Source organism: Prionailurus viverrinus, chromosome A2, assembly GCF_022837055.1.
Source record: "Prionailurus viverrinus isolate Anna chromosome A2, UM_Priviv_1.0, whole genome shotgun sequence".
In the NCBI taxonomy this organism is placed as follows: Eukaryota; Metazoa; Chordata; class Mammalia; order Carnivora; family Felidae; genus Prionailurus; species Prionailurus viverrinus.
The window spans coordinates 52522526-52529820 of NC_062562.1; positions in this window are offsets into that span (position 1 = coordinate 52522526).

Below are 7295 nucleotides of genomic sequence, written 5' to 3' on the forward strand. Positions count from 1 at the left end.
TCCAAAATAGACACGATTTCTGCACAGAAGGAAAAAAGGGCAAGGGTGTTTTTTCCCCTTCCAGAGTGGGAGCTTTCCAAAGAACAGGAAGCTGTTCACTCCCTCCATTCCTTCTGTGTAAGCACCTTCGGTTTGCCACTTACCATTCTAGGTATTAAAGCTGTGGCTATCATTGAAACAGACAAGGTCCTGCCCTGAAGGAGCTTATGTTCTAATGGGGAGGTGTTGAGGAGAAGGCAGAAAGAGACACAACTAGCCAGGAAGCATAATTTAAGTCACATAAGTTAACTTAACTTAAAAGTAGACAGGCTATAGCAAGGAGTTCAGACTGTATTCTAATGCAAAAGGAAGCCATTTGAGGGGGTTTAGGGAAAGGGGTAATACAAGTTTGAGTTCTAAAAAGAACTCTCTGATGGTTATGTGGAGAATAGTCCTTTTGGGTTGTATAACAAAAATACCATAGATGAGGGAGCTTAAACAACAAACTTTTATTTCTCACAGTTCCGGAGGCTGGGAAATCCAAGATCAAGGTGTCCAATATATTCAGTGTCTGGTGAGTACCAGCTTCCTGGTTCTTAGGTGGGCATTTTTTTGCTGTGTCTTCACATGGTAGAAGGGGCAAGGGGGCTCTCCGAGGTCTTGTATAAGGGCACTAGACCCATTCATGAGGACTCTGCTGTCATGACTTCATCACCTTCCTACAAGCCCCACCTCCTAACACGATCACATGGGGATGAGGTTTCAGCATGTGAATCTGCAGGGGGACAAACACACAGTCTCTAGCTGGCAGGGAGATAGAAACAAGGAGATGAGTTAGGAGACTTTCACAATCTTTCAGATGAAAGGGGATGGTGTTTCAAAACGAAACGAGATAGAGGAAGGCAGGTGAACAAATTTGAGATATATTTTGTTGATAGATGTATCAGTTAAGGCAATGTCAGCTATTATAACATTTGACCCAAAAGCTGAGTGGTTTTTTACACAAAGTTCAAACGGTGTTCTAGAAGAACAAGTGGCTGTTCTGCAAGTTGTGACTCAGGGATCCAGGATCTCTCTCAGTCTTATGATTCTGTAGCCCTAGGACCTCAGAATCCTTTGCAGGGTCCTCTTCGTCCAGCAGATGGAGAAAGAGAGCACAGAGAGGGCACGCATGCTTCTTCAGGGGCCTACGCACAGATCACTCCCACATAATCCTAATGGTGAGAACCAGTCACATGGCCTCACCCCAATGATGGGGAGCCAAGAAATGTGGTCCATGTGTAGGCAGCCGCTTCTGGTCAACAGTTCCACACTACTGGAAAGGAACATAGATCCTTGGTGTTCAAGTGGCCATTTCTGTCATGGTAGAGTTGGCAATTTTTCCGGTGGTTACACACAGGGGTTGAAAGAAAGTGAGGCCCCCAGGATGACTCATTGGCTTTTGGCCTGAGCAAAGGTGGAAGGTGGTCATTAACTGACAAGGGAAGTTGGGGGAGGAGCAGATTTATACTAGGGGCAGGAGATATCAAGAGACCCATTTTGGACATATGTCGTATGAGTTGCCTTGAAACATCCAAAAGGAAATGTTGAAAAAGGCAGCTGGGTATGTGAGTCTGGGCTGCAAAGGAAGGGTCAAGACTAAAGATTTAAGTGTTGCATTTCCCCTTTACCCAGTGGCTTCTGATTCTAGCACCTCCTCATACAGGTATGGGCCCCTCGTTACACTTGACACTCAAAGCATTAACTGCAATAGCACAACTTCACCCCTCTTTAGAGATCATTGTAATTTTATTACCCATGAAGTGATAGCTGTTACTATTACGTGCATTCACTCATTCAACACGTAGTTTATTGAGTGTCTAGTGTGTGCTGAATACTGGTGGTTCGCAAATAGTCCGTGCCTCATGAAGATGCCATTCTAGTAGGATAAGATCATAAACAGAGAAGTACACCTGCCCTAGAGAATGATAGGTGGGGTAAATGAGAAAGTACCAGGGAAGTCAGGCCCTGGAGTTACTAGAAGCAGAGAGACTTCTATACAAAGGAGCACTTGAGCAGAAACCTGAGGGAAGGTGAGGGAGCAAACTATGTGTCTGTGTGGGGTAAGATGGTTCCAGGTGAGGGCAGAGCAAATGCAAAGGCCCAGAGGCAGAAGAGTTAAGTACCTGGCATGTTCCAAAACCAGCCATGAGGCCGGTATGGCTGGAGTAGGTGGGAACAGAGAAGAGCGGTAGAGGATGAGGTCAGAGAGGTGGGGGGGTTGGCCAGCCATGTAACTGGTTTCTTCCCTACACCTTCATGTAACTGGAGAAGGAGGGAGAAAAACAAACCTATTTCCTAGTGCAGAAATCTTTGCAAGGAAAGCAACACGCAAGCAATAACTTCCTGTGCAACCCCCAAAATGAAACACTTTCAAAGTGGAGTATTTGCAACCAAAATAAGAAAGGGTTACAGTTTCACAACATGGAGCATAGAATGCTCAGTGTTTCCGCTTACAGCAGGTTTACTTCACAGTTAATTGCAGCCACATGTGAAGTGTGCCCACCGGGGAAGCATTTTTAGCAAGCGCCATCAGAGAGACCTGAGCAAACACTTCCCATCCCTGGTGCTCAGAGCACGACCAGTTGTGTGATTAGCTCAGGAGGATGGGAACCTTAAAATCCTGCAATAATAAATACTTTGTTTTCTGAATACTCCAGAAACTGAGCCAGAAGCCTTTTATCAGCGGGTTTTTATAACATCAGAAGAAGCTGGCGTAAGTGAAAAAAAAAACACCTTTTTTCTTTTTTTCAACATTTTTTATTTATTTTTGGGACAGAGAGAGACAGAGCATGAACGGGGGAGGGGCAGAGAGAGAGGGAGACACAGAATCGGAAACAGGCTCCAGGCTCCGAGCCATCAGCCCAGAGCCTGACGCGGGGCTCGAACTCACGGACCGCGAGATCGTGACCTGGCTGAAGTCGGACGCCTAACCGACTGCGCCACCCAGGCGCCCCAAAAACACCTTTTTTCGTGGGGAAGTTTCTCAGGCTTGTTAAGTTACCTTGCGTGGCTCCCTTTTGATCTGCCCACTGTGGTGAGAGCCACGAAACAGAAATACCCATGGTGGAGTCTGGGCCTTTCGGAACTGCTTTTAATCATGGAGGGACTCGCTGGACAGTGCTCAGCAGTGACCACAAACGTGTGGGCAGGGCTCTACAGTTGATGTTCATGAGGTCGTCTTAGTTAATGCTGACATCTCTGGAATTGGTCCCATTTTCTCTTTTTTATAGGAAAATGTGAGTTGTGGCTATCGACTAGGTTTTGGCTCCCCAGCATCTAGAGGTCCCTCCTATTTGGGGGAAATTCTACGTTGGCTGGGACTACGGAAGTCAAAGGGTGCCCCATGGCCCCTCCTTGGCAGCCAGGAGGTGAGCAGATGCCAGGGCGGGGTCTAGGCTCAGCCAACTGGATGTTCCTGGGGAACATGGGGGATCTTGGTGGGTGGCAATGTCACGAGTCCTGGAATGGTAGTGCCCAGGCAAAGTGGTGAATCCACTGCTGGGAGAGTCAGAGGTGCTTTTGGCCCCACTGTCTCAAGGAAGACCTGCCCACCCTTTTTGGCTTTTACCACGTTCTGAGTCTGTCCCACCTGGTTTTCAGCCACCCAATACCCCACTTGGTAAACTCCATTTCTGCTTATATTACCAGAGACCATTTCTGTTCACTGTAAGCTAGAGCCCTGGCTTAATACTAAATAATTTGCAGACCCCAATAAAGAACAAAAATTCTGGACACCCAGAGTTGATGTGCATTATTTTTGCTCTCATGTCACTCAAATATGTACACCATAAAACCAAGCATAAACTCCTTAGAGGCTTGGAGCTAGTTCTTAAGCAACTAGAGAACACAAACACATTAGCAAGGTAAATACAAGCAATGCTGCAAAATCACCAATGCTGAAATTAACAGCATTGACCTAATATGACAGATGGTGCTGTTTTATGAAACTAAATGGCTGTTAGTAATGTGAAAATGGAACTGACTGATTTGGGCTCATGTGGTCTCATTTTGTTACTACCATGGGCCACTTGATGACTTAATTCTACCTCTTTTCTCCATTCAAACCACTGTGAGCAAGCACTTCATTCATATAGCTTATCTTGAGGTCATTTGCTTTTTTTTTTTTTTTTTTTTTTGCATGGGTGCACCATTTGCTAATGAAGACTGCTGATGTTCTTTGGTTCTTTGGCTGGAACCATTAAAATTATTCTACTTGGCCATAATGCCATTGCAAACATAACCACAAATGCAGGGGCTCAATCAGCTAGAAGGATCCTCCAGATAACCCAATATTTGCTTATATCAATGTTTTAAAGGTTAACCTCAAGAATACTAAATTTTAAAAATTCTCTTACAAAATTCTCATCAATTCCCAAGAATACATTTGCAAACCTAAGTTTCAGAAATCCCATGGCAAAGTAGTCAAGGAGTATACGCTTTGAGTTAAAGAAAAGAAATTCTGGTTCTGAATCCTTTAATAGTCTTGGAATTGTGAGCAAGTTATAATCTGAGCCTTAATTTTCTTACCTGTAAAATGGAACAATAATACCTATCTTTCAGGACAGTTGTGTTAAACAAGATGATTGTGTAACAATCATAAATGATACTCGTTGTTATAGGTGTCCTGACATTCAAATTGGAATATTTTCCCCAGTTCATACCAGTTGGTCCCAGAGACAGACCTAGCTCAGATCCTCTCAACATGTTACCCTTTGCTTTTAAAAGCACCTGTGCTGAGCAGTGTGCGGCCCCTAGGGACATCTGCCTACCTTTTAGGGCCGTGTTCATAGGGAGTTGTTGTGTCTGCGAGATTTACACTCTGCAGGAAATTACTCATTCCAGGTTAATTTCACTGATGATCATTAAAAAAAAAAAAACACAAAAACAAAGAAATAAACAAAAAACCTGATCACATCATTCCCCTACTTAGAAACTGTCCATTTCCTGTTGTTTATACCTGTGGTTCATTGGGTCCCCTGATCAACAGGGATTTGTTAGAAAAGTAAATGCAAATTCTCAGGCCCCACCCCAGACATACTCCTGATGAAACTCTGGTGGTGTGGCCCAAGAATCAGTATTTCAACAGGGCCCCTTGGGTGATTTCGAAACAAGCTAAAGTTTAAAAACTACTGCTTTATAGGACCAAGTCCAAACTTCCTTAGCACAACATTCACAGCTCTTCCTGTTCTGGTCCCAGGCTACTTTCCTAGCCTCTTTTCCTAACACTCCTGAAAATACCTTATGCTCTAGCACCATCAGACTTCACTCTCTGTCTTTTTTTAGAAAATGTTTATTTATTTATTTTGAGAGAGACAGAGAGAGAGAGAGAGAGAGAGAGAGAGAATCTCAAGCAGGCTCCACGCTATCAGTGCAGAGCCCAATGCGGGGCTCCATCTCACAAACCATGAGATCATGACCGGAGCCGAAATCAAGAGTTGGACGCCCAACCGACTGAACCATCCATGTGCCCCTACTTTCCGTCTTAAACGTGACAGGCCCTCTGATGCCTCGGTATATGCCGTGTGGTCCCCCTACTGGGCATTTCTTCAAAAAGTCTCATCCTCTGTGCAGCTTCCCCTGATTGCTTCAAGGCTGGAAGTGTGGCTCTGCGGCCTTTATGTCACATTTCTATTACACACACAGGTGGTTGTCACACTGTATTGTCTCTAATTAGTTCCTGAGAAGGCTAGTTACCAGTCATTTTCCATTTTCCCCTTGTCCCAACAAGAAAGCGTGGATTTCCCAGCTCCCTTGCCAACAGGAGTAGTCAATGAGATGCAGAGGCTGATGGGCTTTGGGGGTGCTTGATGATTGGGCTGACAGGCAGTCTGCTGCTCTCCCTTCCTGCTTATACCAGCCAGGCTGCATTGCCCAGCTTGCAGCCATGGGTAAGCTTGAGGCTGGGAGATGCATGCTAAGGATGGCAGGGAAAAAAACACAGCAGCAGCCTGGACGTTGGTGACATTGTGAGGCCACTGCACAGTCCCTGGACCTTTGTCCCCTGGCTTCAGTTCACACGATATTCAAATAAATCCTTTTCTTTCTTTCTTTCTTTCTTTCTTCCCTCCCTCCCTCCCTCCTTTCTTTCTTTCTTTCCTCCCTCATTCCCTCCCTTCTTTCTTTCTTTCTTTCTTTCTTTCTGTAAATCCCTTTCTTGTTGGGGCCACTCTTCTCCCTGAGTCTAACAACATGGTGTCTCAAAGGCAGGACCGTCTTACTCATTGCTGAATCTATGTGCCTGGCACAGAGCCTGACCCATAGCAGATGCTTAATAAATGCTTGAGGAAGGAAGGAAAGAACAAATCCTTATTATTTCTGTTGCAGAAGGAACCAGAGCTTGCATATTGGGCCTACAGTTGCCTTTCTGGACACTGGGAAACCACATCAGGTTAAAAGTAAAGAAAAGTCTTTTAAATTTTATTTTAAATTAAAATGTCACAGTTTTGGGGGCGCCTGGGTGGCTCAGTTGATTAAGCATCCGACTTCGGCTTAGGTCATGATCTCACGGCTTGTGAGTTCGAACCCTGCATCGGGCTCTGTGCTGGCAGCTCAGAGCCTGGAGCGGATTCTGTGTCTCCCTCTATCTCTCTGCCCCTCCCCGGCTCATACTCTCTCTGTCTCTCAAAAAATAAATGTTAAGAAAAAATTTTTTAAATGTCACAGTTGCAACTTAAAGCAGGATAACATTATCCTACCATTGGACAGAGCATGGGTGCTAAATGAAGCCATGCGTCACTCCTGTTTCAAATCCTTCAACAGTTCCCCACAGCTCTTAAAGTCTGAAGTCCCTAGTGTTATTTTTCACTTTTAAAAATTTCTATGGTGATAACTGTGGATTCCTATGTGATTGTAATAAATAATACAGAGAGATCTCATGCGCCTTTGCTGGTTTTTCTCCAACGCAAACTATATGGTACAACATCGTAACCAGAAAATTGACATTGATGCAGTCCACCACTCTGATTCACTCCCCACTTTTTGCCTGTACTCACTTGTGTGTGTTTAATTCTTTACCATTTTATCATGTGTAGGTATCCACATATCCACCTCTACAGTGAAGACACAGAATATTTCCATGACCATGAGGATCCTTTTATCCCCGCACTTACCTCCCCCACACTGTGCCCTCTCCCCCTATTCCAGACCCTCGGCAACCGCCAATCTATTCCCCATTTCTAAAATTTTGCCATTTTATTTACTTTTTTTTTTTTTTACGTTTATTTATCTTTGAGACAGAGAGAGACAGAGCATGAACAGGGGAGGGGCAGAGGGAG